This window comes from Apodemus sylvaticus, chromosome 16 (assembly GCF_947179515.1).
Source record: "Apodemus sylvaticus chromosome 16, mApoSyl1.1, whole genome shotgun sequence".
Taxonomy (NCBI): Eukaryota; Metazoa; Chordata; class Mammalia; order Rodentia; family Muridae; genus Apodemus; species Apodemus sylvaticus.
This window is the reverse complement of record NC_067487.1, coordinates 29,445,265-29,459,464: the sequence shown is the minus strand read 5'-3', so window position 1 is coordinate 29,459,464 and position 14,200 is coordinate 29,445,265.

Sequence of the window (14,200 nt, the reverse complement as noted above, 5' to 3'; positions counted from 1 at the left end):
GGTTAAGAGGACAGACTACTCTCGCAGAGGACCTAGGTCCAATCCCTAGCCCCTGCGTGGAACTTCACAGACACTTGCAACCTCAAGTCTCTGGGTGCTCATGGAATCTTGTGGCCCCTGTGGGAACATGGGTGCAAGTGTTACATGTTAAATAGAGTTACAAATAGGCAAAAGACCATACACATAAAACAACCAACCAACCAAACAAACAAACCCTACTATTTAAAATGAAAAAGAGAGAAAATTATTTTTTAATATTTATCTATTTATTTATTTTAATTTATTTTAATTTCAAGTGTTATCCCCTTACCCAGCTCCCCCCCCAGAAACTTCCCATCCATCCCCCTCCCCCTGCTTCTATGAAGATGTTCATCCACTCACCCACCCTCTCCCACCTCCCCGCCCTCGATTCCCCTACACTGGAGCATCTATTGAACCTTCATAGAACCAAGGAGCTCTTGTCCCATTGATGTCTGACAAGACTGTCCTCTGCTACATATGCAGCTGGAGCCATTTGTAAGCCTTGGTTGTTAGCTTAGTTTCTGGGAGCTGTGGGGCGTCTGGTTATTCTTCCTGTGGAGTTGCTAACCCCTTTAGCTCCTTCAGTTCTTTCTTTAACTGTTCCATTGGGGACCCTGCACTCAGTGCAAAGATTGGCTGCTAGTAGTATCACCTACTCTTTTTTTGTAAGGCTCTGCAAGGCTCCTCTCAGGAGACAGCTATATCAGGCTCCTTTCAGCAAGCCTTTCTTAGCATCACAATAGTGTCAGAGTTTGGTGATTGTATCTGGGATGGATCCCCAGTTGGGGCAGTCTCTGAATGGCCTTTCCTTCAGTCTCTCCTCTGCACTTTGTCTCTGTATTTGTTCCCATGAGTTTTGTTCCCCTTTCTAAGAAGGACCCAAAGCACCCCCACGTTGGTCTTCCTCCTTCTTGAGCTTCATATGGTCTGTGAATTGTTTCTTGGGTAATCTGAGCTTTTGGGCTAATATCCATTTATCAGTGAGTACACACCATGTGTATTCTTTTGTGATTGGGCTTCCTCACTCAGAATGATATTTTCTAGGTCTATCCATTTGCCCAAGAATTTCATAAATTCATCAATATAATTGTAATCCCTAAAATCATAATGAAAGAAGGGATTATATAGCTATTGTCACTAATATAATTTATGCAGGACAAAAGAACTATGAAAATCGTATGATGCAAGATTTCATAATCTAGAAGAAATAGATACACCCCAACCAGTGAGACATCTGATTATAATTAATCATAAAATGTAAATGTATCTTTTATTCACCAGATGTAATTGTCATCTCAGAAGCTTACTGCAGGATAAACCCACTCTTTCTAATTCTTTCTGAACTCTGGCTGGCTGGTTCAATTCAACTCTTCTTGTTCAAAATCCTCTTCAAGCTGAATTATTCAAACTGGCTTCTTTCAGCTTCTCAGTGAATCACTCTGCTTGATGTCAAACTCACTCTGGCAATTAGTTCTAACATCTGGTTCCTTCCCATTCTCTGTCTCTTTCTGTTGTCACCTGCAGCCTCTCTCAGGAAAACTTTGCTGGTAAAAACTGCCTCCTTCTCCCTCTGATCTGCTCTCTAAGTTGCCTCTATCCTGTGCTGCTCTTGTAAGAACTGGGTGTATCCTATCTCTGACTCATTCTCTCAAGTCTTTCTGGTTCATCACTTTGCCTGCCCTTCAATTAGATGTTACTTTAAAACACTTTTCTATTTGTGGCATTCGGTACCTACTTCCCATCTTTACCATCATTTTTTAAAATTCTTTTTTTTTTAAAAAAAACTAATTTTGCCACTATTACTTTTTCCATAAAATATCTTACAATATTAATAATTAACCACTAAAACTTCTATCTTCCCCAATACTATGTTACAGCATTGAAGAAAATATCTAATTCATGTTAGATAACAAAAAAAGTGGTATAGTCAGTTTAGGAAGATGACAGTTCATAGTGGGCACTCACCATTGTTGGCTTCTATGAACTATATTATAATTATATTAATAATCAATTATTGGCACCAAATTAGGATTACCTCTAAGAACTAGAAACCACCACACTGTGAGTCAGAAAGTAAGTCAGGGATTGTGGTGTCTCATAGTTGCTCTCTCTTGTAATTACAAGGGTCTCAAGAGAATCAACCTAAATTCCAATCGAGGCAGGTTTTCTAGGGACTTAATGACTTGCCATTCAGCTCTACCAGTCCCAACATTTGGCAGCACCACCACATAAGATCAAGCTTTCTGCACATTAGATATTTCTTTTTTAATTAAAGAGTTTAATTGATTTATTTTGTTTGTTTGTCTGTCTGTATGTATGTATGTATTTAGTACATGAATCTATCATCACACAGATGTCAGAAGAGGGAATGAGATCCTCCACATCTGAAGTTATAGACAGTGTTGAAGAGACCAGTGAGTGCTGGGAATCTAGCCTGGGTACTCTTCAGGAGAAGTGCATGCTCTTAACCACTGAACACTCTCTTTCACACCAACAATATAAGAATGCTTATAGACTAAACCACACTCAAATCATAGCAATAATACATGAGACACAGAGATGTTTCATTCCTAATTCTTTCCTGTGATTATGACTATGCATTTTACTTCTCCATATATCAAAGACCCAAACAAATATTTTTTATTTAATTTTAAATGCAGTTATAATAAAACACCAATTACATCCATCTCTATATTTACCATTTCTAGTATGCTGTCTCTCCTTACTCTATTGGTTACTTTTCTCTTGCTGTGATTAAAAGATCATGATGACAGCTACAGAAGGAAGCCCTTAGAAGGAGTTATGCTTCTAGAGATGAATCTGTCAGAGGGCCAACCAGGAAATCATGCAGGCATCTTCAGACCTTCCTGATACCTGAACTCTAAATCCAAATCCCCATTGTCATCGCCGACTCTGTAGCAAACCATCTGCTATGACCTCCCCTTCTGGTTGGCATTGATTGTAAGTATATTACACACATGTCCTCCAATTTCTCTAATCACTCCCATGTTTTGTTTCAGCCTCAAACTTCCACAGGCACTATCTGGAAACTGCTAGCTAAGCCTCCTGGGGAAAAATGTAGGCTAGGGAAGGCAGGAGATGATCTTTATAGACACATTCTACTTCCTCTCATGGAACTTAATCTTTGAGTCTCATTCCCAGCTATGTAGCAGATTACTGACTGTATCTGCTCCCTGTTCTCTGTACCCACTCCAAAGGCACTTCACAGATCCTGGTGAGATGTTCTGCTTTCCTAGATCCTATTGATTCTGAACCCCTGCCCACTTCTAGCTCAGTTCCACTCCTAGGTATTAGCTTCTGAATACCAAGAAACGAATTCTAACCAAAACCTTCAATAACCACATCTGTCCAGAGAGCAGAATTATTCCCTACCAGGAAAACCACACACACAACACTCTTATAAGAATCAGAAGAAGGCAGTGGAAACCAAGTGATGAAACAATTGCATAAGAAAGGATAGCAGCACCTAGAATTACAATCATCCCAATCACTTAGGTGCTTAGACGCCATTGTGAAGTCACAGTCAAGACAGCAAGAACAATGTATCTCCACTAAAACTCCAACAATCCTATAATAGTTGGCCCTCACAAATGCAATAAAGCTGAAACATAAAGCAAGGATATTAAAATAATAAGCATAGGACAAGGATGTTAAGATAGATTTTATGAATATATTAGAGGTTCTTAAAGAGGAAATAAATAAAGCAGTTGATTAAATATAGGGAAACAGATACAAACAAAGGAATGAAATGAAGAAACAGTTCAAGATCTGCAAGTAGAGATAGTGTCAATAAAGAAAAAAACAAACAGAATAATCTGGAAACAATTTGGGAATGTGATAAAGAAATTGGTGACAAGCCTCACAAACAGAAAAGGAGAGATGGAAGAGATGGTCTAGGTCATTGAAGACAAGATAAAAATAAATGGGTACCTCAATCAAAGAAAATGTTAAATCTAAAAAAATAATTCAGGAAAACTGGGACACTATGAAAAGATCAAATCTACAAATAATAGGAGAACAGGAAGGAGAAATATCCTAGATCAAATGTGCAGAAAATATTTTAGAGACAATTATAGAAGAAACATTCCACATTTTAAAGTGGAAGGTATCTATCAAAGGGGCAAAAGGTATACAGAACAACAAATAGACTGGAACAGAAAAGACATTCTCCTTGGTATAGAATTGTCAAACATTAAATGTACAGAACAAAAAAAGATAATATTAAAATTTGTGATGGAAAAGACCAAATGATATATCAATGTAGATCTTTTAGAAAAATACCTGACTGCTCAGTGGAAACTCTAAAAGGCAAATGAGCCTGGTCAGATAGCTATATTAAAGACTCCAAAAGATCCCTTACTACTACACCAATCAAGATTATCTATCACAATAGATGTTGAATATAAGATATTTCATGTTAAAATCAAATAGAAGGAAAACGTTAATTGAGGAATCTAGCTACACCCAAGAAAACGTGGGGAATAACTAAGAACAGCAACAAAAAAGATGGAGGTATATGCAGCATAGTAGAAATACAAATATCTTGCCCGTTGATAACTGCAAACATCAACATGTCAACCATCCCTGCCTTTTAATATGCACAGAATAGCAGAATGGATTGAAAACAGGATCCATGCTTCTGCTGAATCCAGGAAACACACACTATCAGCAAGGACATTTGTGAACTTGGGGTAAAAGATATTCCAAGCCAAGGAACCTAAGAAACAATGGCTGTTGTAGCCATTTTAATATCTGACAACATAGACTTTAAACAAAAAGAGTCATAAAAGATAGGGAACGTCTACTACATTTCCATCAAAAGAAAAATACAAGCAAGGGTATTGCAATTCTTAACATATGCAGCAAACCCTAGGGAATCCAAGTTCATAAAAGAAATCCTACTAACACCATAAATCATGTATTGAACCTTATTCAGTGATAGTGAGTGACTTCAATATTACTCTCATGAAAATATCACCAATCCAGACATAAACGAAACAGAGAAATGTTGGAGCTAACAGATGTCATAAACTAAATGGAACTAAGATATTTACAGAGTATTTCATCCAAATTTTTTAAAAAAGCAAAATACTTTCTTCTCAGCACCACATAGAAATTTCTTGAAAATTGATCACATACATCAACAGAAATTTTCAAGAAATATAAAATATTGAAATAGCATCCTACATTTTATCTGATCATAGTGAATTATAACTGGGTTATATATATATATATATAAAATTTAAAATGTTGAAGAGGAAGTAGCATACAAAAAGAGGCAAGAAGGAGTTAAGTTCATGCTTGAAATCAGTAAGAAACAAACAAAAATCAATACAAACAAATTAATGAAACAAAGAGTTGATTTTTTTAGAACATCAATAAGATTGACAAACTTTTAGTCAAATTAACTAAAATATACAGAGAGAAGAGTCAAATTAACAAAATTAAAGGTGGAAGGGGGCCAACAAAAGGCACTGAGGACATCCAGAGAGTCATAAGGACATATTTAAGAAACATACTCCAAGAAGTTGGATTATATAAAAGAAATGGATACTTTTGATTTATAGAACCTCTCAAGGTTAAATCAAGATCTCATAAGCACCTTAGCATACTTATAACTCCCAGTAAATATAAGCATTATCTAAAAGTCTATAAACCAAAAATGCCCAGGGATAGAATGCCTTAGTTTAGGATTCTGCCATGTTTTCAAAGAATTAATAACAAACTATTCAAATTATACCTAACAATAATAATTAGAAAAATACTGCCTGATTTGTTTTATGAGACCATAAAGCCAGGTGTATTGCATTTGATAGAAGAGAAAGTGGAGAATAGTCTTTAAGTTATTGACATAGGAAAAGACTTTCTGAACAGAATATCAATAGCACAAGCATTAAGAAGAATGATTAATAAATGGGCTTCATGAAGCTAAATATAGCAAATGAGACCACCATTTGGATAAAGCAGCAAGCTATAGTAAGGAAAAAGATTTCATTTAAAATAAAATTAAGATCTTCCCAAGTAAGTAAATGAAACTAGAAATAACAGTCCTAGGTAAGGTAACTTAGATCAAGAAAGACACATATAATATGCATTAACTTATAGGTGGATGTTAGCTGTTAAGTCTTTGATAACCAAGTTACAATCCATATCATCTCAGAGGTAGAGAATAAGGTATGAGAGGGGGGAATGGATATCTCTAAGAAAAGGGAAAATAATTGATAGGTATGGAACAGGAGGTGAAATGTGGAAGAGGAAAGGAGAGTGAGAAGAAATGCAGAGAGAGAGAACTAAAACAAATGAACATTTGAGGTCTCATATGGTGACCTAATACAGTAAAAATGCCTTATAATATATTCACATACAAAAGAGACCTAAATGAGATTGCCAAATAATGGGGGAGAAAGAGCTCCACCTGGAGATCTGCCTTCCTATACTCAAAGGATAAGCACGCTGAGAAAGAAATTGGGGAAATGACACCCTTCACAATAGCCACAAACAGTATAAAGTACCTTGGTGTGACTGTTGCCAAACATGTGAAAGATCTGTATGACAAGAACTTCAAGACTCTGAAGAAGGAAATGGAAGACCTCAAAAAATGGAAAAATCTCCCATGCTCATGGATCAGCAGGATTAATATAGTTAAAATGGCCATCTTGACAAAAGCAATATACGGATTCAATGTAATATCCATCAAAATCCCAACTCAGTTCTTCATAGAGCTAGAAAGAGCAATTCTCAAATTCATCTGGAATAACAAAAAACCCAGGATAGCTAAAACTATTCTCAACAACAAAAGAAATTCTGGGGGAATGAGTATCCCTGACTTCAAGCAATACTACAGAGCAATAGTGTTAAAAACTGCATGGTATTGGTACAGTGACAGGCAGGTGGATCAATGGAACAGATTGAAATCCAGAAATGAACCCACACACCTATGGCCACTTGATCCTCGACAAAGGAGCTGAAAACATCCAATAGAAAAAAGATAGCCTTTTCAAAAAATGGTGCTGGTTCAACTGGAGGTCAGCATGCAGAAGAATGCAAATTGATCAATTTATCCTTATCTCCTTGTACTAAGCTCAACTCCAAATGAATCAAGGACCTTCACATAAAGCCAGACACTCTGAAGCTAATAGAAAAGAAACTGGGGAAGATCCTTGAGGACATCGGTACGGGGGAAAGTTCCTGAACAGATCATCAATAGCTTATGCTCTAAGATCAAGAACTGACAAATGGGACCTCATAAAATTACAAAGTTCTGTAAGGCGAAGGACACCATCAAAAGGACAAACCGGCAACCAACAAATTGGGAAAAGATCTTCACCAACTCTACATCAGATAGAGGGCTAATATCCAATATATACAAAGAACTCAAGAAGTTAGACCCAGAAAACCAAATAACCCTATTAAAAAGTGGGGTACAGAGCTAAACAAAGAATTTTCATCTGAAGAACTTTGGATGGCTGAGAAGCATCTTGAAAAATGCTCGACTCCATTAGTCATTAGGGAAATGCAAATCAAAACAACCCTGAGATTTCACCTTACACCAGTCAGAATGGCTAACATTAAAAATTCATGAGACAGCAGGTGTTGGCAAGGATGTGGAGAAGGAGGAACACTCCTTCACTGCTGGTGGGGTTGCAAATTGGTACAACCACTCTGGAAATCAGTCTGGTGGTTCCTCAGAAAACTGGGCATGTCACTTTTGGAGTACCCTGCTATACCACTCCTGGGCATATACCCAGAGGATTCCCCAGCATGTAATAAGGATATGTGCTCCACTATGTTCATAGCAGCCTTACTTATAATAGCCAGAAGCTGGAAAGAACCCAGGTATCCCTCAACGGAAGAATGAATGCAAAAAAATGTGGTATATATACACAATGGAGTACTATTCAGCCATTAGAAACAATGAATTCATGAAATTCTTAGACAAATGGATGGAGCTGGAGAACATCATACTAAGTGAGGTAACTCAGTCTCAAAAGATCAATCATAGCATGCACTCACTAATAAGTGGATATTAACCTAGAAAACTGGAATACCCAAAACATAATCCACACATCAAATGAGGTACAAGTAGAATGGAGGAGTGGCCCCTGGTTCTGGAAAGACTCAGTGAAGCAGTATAGGGCAAAACCAGGGCAGGGAATTGGGAAGGGGTGGATGGGAGATCAGGGGGAGGGAAGGGGGCTTATGTGACTTTCGGGGAGTGGGGGCCAGAAAAGGGGAAATCATTTGAAATGTAAATAAAAAATAAATCTAATAAAAAAAAAAAACAGAAAACAAAGAAACAAACAAAAATTCCAGTAAGTTATCTCTAATTGAGTTCTTGACCAAAGTGAGTCCACGGGAACCCCCAACCATGCTGAGGCTATTGTCAAGGATATTACTAGCTCTTTACAAAGAGCTGGTAAGATATTATGCTGAAGACAACATTTACACAACTAATCCAACAGGGAGAGAAGTAGAGTGGATGCTTCTCAACAGTCTTCATCTCTGAGGACTAGTATTCATGGTACTAGATGGTACTTTGCAGATTACCAAAGGAAGAAGGTAAACACCAACCATCTACAAACCCTTTGATTTGTAGGAGAAACTTACCTATAAGGAAAGTGGGTACAATAATGGCATACATTTTGTGAAACTGACCAACCTATATCTCATTTGATAAAGGCTCAGTTCATTACATGGAACCCATATCCAGTGTTGCTTATTTATACTGCTTTTTTTCCACATGAAGGTGAGAATTGATCTATCAACGTATGTAAAGAATTGTGTTGAAATTTTGATGGAAATTACATTGAATCTGTAGACTGCTTTAATTAGTTTAGCAAACAGATTGTCTTGTTGATTTTCTCAAAGAACCCAGTTTTTCTTTTATTGATTCTTTGTACTGTTCTTTTTTTTTTTTGTATCTATTTTACTGGTATCATCCCCGTGTTTGATTATTTCCTACCCTCTACTCTTCTTTAGTGTTTGGTGTGTGTGTGTGTGTGTGTGTGTGTGTGTGTGAGTGAGTTAGTGTGTCTGTCTGTGTTCCCAAAGTTCCAGGTGTGCTTTTAACATGTAAGTATGGTGTCTCTCCCATTACTTTATGAAGGCACTTTCTGCTATGAATTTTCCTCTTAGCACTGCTACCATTGAGTCATATAAGTTTGTGAATGCTGTGCAGTGAATTTTCATTTGATTCTAAAATAATCTTTCATTCCTTCTTTATTTCTTTTTGACCCATATTGCACTTAGCAGAGGGTTGTTCAGTTTCCATGAGTTTTTAGGCTTTCTGTTCTTTCTGTTTTTGTTGAAATACACCTTTAATCCATGGTGGTCTGACAAGATACAGGGGATTATTTAAATTTTCTTGTATCTCTTGAAACTTGCATTGTGACTGAATATATTTTAGATAGTTTGTGGATGAGATAAATTTTGAGGAAGGTTGCTTGAAGTGTTGAGTATTCTTTTGTGTTGAAAAGCTTTGTAGATATCTGTTAGGTCCTTTTGAGTCATGATAACTTTTGGTTCCATTATTGCTCTGTTTAGTTTCTGCCTGGGTAACCTGTCCATTGGTTAGAGTTCATTCCCCCATTTTTAATGTGTTGGGTTCAATGTGTGATGAGAGCTTTAGCAATAGTCCTTTTACAAAAGGAACATGTCCTTGCATCTGGGATTATGCTATGTATAATTGAGATGCCATTTTGGTGGATTTTTTCCTTCTGATTGGTATGATTCTCCATATTTTGATTAATTAGTTAATTTTGGTTGGGAATCTATTTTATTAGATATTTGAATGGCTACTCTGCATTTTCTTTGAGGGAGCATTTACTTGGGCAATAATTTTATAACCCTTTAGTCTAAGGTAATGTTATTGCTAAGGTATATTTCTTATATGCAGAAGAATGATAGACCCTGTTTTTCCATCCATTCTGATAGCCTGTATCTTTTTTATTAGGGAGCTGAGTCCATTGATATTGAGAAATATTAATTAACAATGATTGTCAATTCCTGTTACCTTGTGTGTTTTCCTTCTTTTAGTTTTGCTTGTGTGAAATTATGTATTTCCTATGTCTCTTGGGTATAGTTAACCTCCTTGGGTTGAGTTTTCCTTCTATAGTTTTGAATTTGTGCAAATGTATAGTTTACATTTGTTTTTGTCATGAAATATCATGTTTTCTCCATTTATGGTGATTTTTGTCATTTAGTAGTAGCAGAGTGCACTAGTCTGGGCTGTCATCTTTGGTCTTCTACAGACTGCAAGAAATTTGCCATGTCTTCCTGGCTTTCAGAGGCTCTTTTTTTCCCTTTTGGTTTTTAATATTCTTTCTTTATTTTGTGTATTCATGAATTTAATTATTATGTTATGGGAAAATTTTATTTTCTAATTTAATCTATTTAATGTTCTATAATCATCTATGTTTATATGCATTCTATTCTATCCTATTCTAGTTAAGTACATATTTATTGCTATATTATTTATTAACATTTTAGCTGTTGTCTTCCCTCATGTTTCCCCATTCCACAGTTTCTGATCTCATGCCTCCACCCCTTGTCTCTGAGAGGGTATCCCTCCTCCCCTGAGTTCTCTCTGCCCTGGGGCCTCCAGTTTCTCCGGGATTAGGTGAATCTTCTCTCACTGTGGCCAGATCAGGCAGTCCTCTTCTATTTATATACTGGGGGCCTTGAACCAGCCCTTGTATACTGCCTGGTAGTGGCCCTGGGGTTCTGCTTAGTTGAACCTTCTGGTCTTCTTCTGGGGTCACCTTCCCCTTCAGCTTCGTCAGTCCTTTCTCAAATTCAACCATAACTAGTCCCTGACTTCAGTCCAATATTTGGGTGTAAGTATTTGTATCTGTCTGAGTCAGGGCCTCTCAGAGAACAGCCATGACAGAGTTCTGTCTTAAGCACATTATAGTATAGTAGTAGCAGGCCGTGGTGTCCCCCCATGAAATGAATCTCAAGTTGGGCCGGTCAGTGGATGGTTCCAATGACTGTGGATCAGTGACCCTGTCCTTCCACTTGAGGCCATGTGTATCTACTGGAGGTTGTCTCTTTGAATTAGCTCTTCGCTCTATTGGGCATTTTGGCTAAGGTCACCCCTATTGAGATCGGAGAGTCTCTCACCTCCAGATCTCTGGTAGTTTCTAGAAGGTCCCCCCTCCTACCCACAAGGCTGAATATTTCCCCTGGCTCTCTGGGCTTTGTTCCAGCCCTACCTCCATACCTGGTCCTGTTCCCATTTTCACCCTCCTATTTGCCTCTTCCTCTGAGATCCCTCCATCCCTCTGCTTCTAGTGATGATTTTCTTCCTCCAAGTGGAATTGAAGTAATCTCATGTGGGCCTTTCTGCTTGTTAAACTTCTTAGTCTGTAGGCTGTATCCAAGTTATTCTGCATTTTTTTGGCTAATGTTCATTTATCAGTGAGTACATACAATGCATTTATTTTGGGGGCTGGGTTGCTTTTCGCAGGATGATATTTTTTCTTCCCATCCATTTGCCTGCAAAATTCATGATGTCCTCATTCTTAATACTCCTGTCCTTTTCAAGACTTTTAGCATGAAAGGATGCTGAATTTTGTCAAATGCTTTTTCAGCATCTAATGAAATGATCATGTGGTTTTTTCTTTGAGTTTGTTTATGTAGTGGATAGCATTTATGGATTTCCGTATATTGAACCATCCCTGCATCCCTGGGATGAAGCCTACTTGATCATGGTGGATGATCGTTTTGTTGTGTTCTTGGATTCGGTGGCCAAGAATTTTATTTAGTATTTTTGCATCAATATTCATAAGGAAAATTGGCCTGAAATTCTCTTTCTTAGTTGGATCTTTGTGTGGTTTTGGTATCAGCGTAATAGTGGCTTCGACGAAGGAGTTGGGTAGTGTTCTTTCTGTTTCTATTTGGTGGAAGAGTTTGAAGAGTATTGGTGTTAAGTCTTCTTAATACTCTAATAGAATTTCCTTGTGTAAATGAACCACCTTTTATGTATCCATTATTCCATTGAAGAACATCTGGGTTGTTTCTAGCTTCTGGCAATTACAGATAAGGCTGGTATGAGCATAGTGCAGCACTTGTTCTTGTGGTATCATGTGGCATTTTGGGGTTGTATGCCCAAGAGTGGTGTAGCTGGGTCTTCAAGTAGATATATTTCCCATTTTCTAAGGAACATTCAGATTGATTTCCAGACTGGCTGTAGCAATTTAAAATCCCACCAGAAATGGAGGAGTGTTCCTTTCCTCACATCCTCTCCAGCATGTGCTGTCACCAGAGTTTCTTATCTTAGACATTCTGATTGGCATATGGTGGAATCTCAGGGTCGTTTTGACTTGCATCTCCCTGATGATTAAGGATTTGAACATTTTAAGTGCTTTTTGGCTGTTTGAGATACCTCTGTTATGAGTTCTCTTTTTAACTATTTATTACATTTTTAAATTGGGTTATTTGGGGGGTTTTGGCGGTTAGATTCTTTACTTCCCTATCTATTTTGGAAATTAGTCCTCTGTTGGATGTGGGATTAGTGAAGAACTTTTTCCCAATCTGTAGGTTGCTCTTTTGTCCTAATGACTATGTCATTTGCCTTGCAGAAGCTTCTCAATTTCAGGAGGTCCCCATTATCAATTGTTTATCATAGAGCCAGAGTCATTGTTATTCTATTAATGAAATTCCTCTCTCTGCAAATAAGGCTCTTACCCACTTTCTCTTTTATTAGATTCAGTTTATCTGATTTTATGTTGAGGTCCTTTATCCGCGTAGACTTGAGCTTTGTATAAGGTGACAAATATGGATCTCTCTTTATTCCTTTATATACAGATTGTCAGACCAGCATGTTTTCTTTTCTTTACTGTATGGTTTTGGTGTCTTTGTCAAAGATCAAGTGTTCATAGGTGTGTGGGTTTATTTCTGCATCTTCTATTTTATTCCATTGATTGACCTGTTCATTTCTGTACAAATACCATGTGGTCTTTATCATTATTGATTTGTAGTTCAGCTTGAGGTCATGGATGGCAGTTCCTCCAGGAGATCTTTTATTGTTGAGAATTGTTTCGTCTATTCTGAATTTTTTGCTTTTCCATATGAAGTTGAAAATTGCCCTTTCCATGTCTGTGAAGAATTGTGTTGAAGTTTGATGGTGATTGAGTTGAATCTTTAGATTTCTTTTGGTAAGATGGCCATTTTCAGTAGGTTAGTCCTACATATCCATGAACATGGGAGATCTTGTTGCCTTCTAAAATCTTCAATTTCTTTCTTCAGGGACTTCAAGTTCTTCTCATACAGATTTTCACATGCCTAGTAAGAGTTATACCAAGATCTTTTATACTATCTGTAACTATTGCTAAGGGTGAGGTTTCTTTCTCAGCTTGTATATCATTTTTATAAAGGAAGGCCATGGATTTGTTTGAGTTAATTTTATATCTAGCCACTTTGCTGAAGTTGTTGATCAGCTGTAGAAGTTTCTGGTAGTTTGTGGACCATTATATATACTATAATATCAATCTGCAAATAGTGATACCTTGACTCTTTTCCAATTTGTAACCCCTTGTTCTCCTTTTGTTGTCTTGTTGTTCCAGCTAGAACTTCTGCTATTATATTGAATAGATAGATACAAGGAGAGTGAGCAGCATTGTTTTGCCTATGATTTTACTGGGATTGCTTCAAGTATCTATTTAATTTGCTATTGTCTGATGGTTTGCTATATATTGCTTTTATTATGTTCAGGTAAGTGTCTTGAGTTCCTGATCTCTTCAATACTTTTAACATGAAGGAGTATCACATTTTTCAAATGCTTTTTCATTGTCTAATTAGATGATCACATGATTTTTTTCTTTGAGTTTGTTTATATACTGGATTAAATTAATGGATTTTTATATATTGAAGCATCCCGGCATCTCTGGGCTGAAACTTATTTGACGTGGTGAATGATGGTTTTGATGTGTTCTTGGATTTGGCTTGCCAGAATTTTACTGAGTATATTTGCTTCTATATTAATTAGCAAAATTGGTCTGAAATTTTCTTTCTTTGCTGTGTCTTTGTGTGGGTTAGGTATCAGAGTAACTGTGGCTATATAGAATGAATTAGTAAGTTTTCCTTCTGTTTCTATATCCTGGAATATTTGAGGTGTGTTGGTATTAGCTCTTCTTTGAAGGTCTAGTAGAATTCTGCA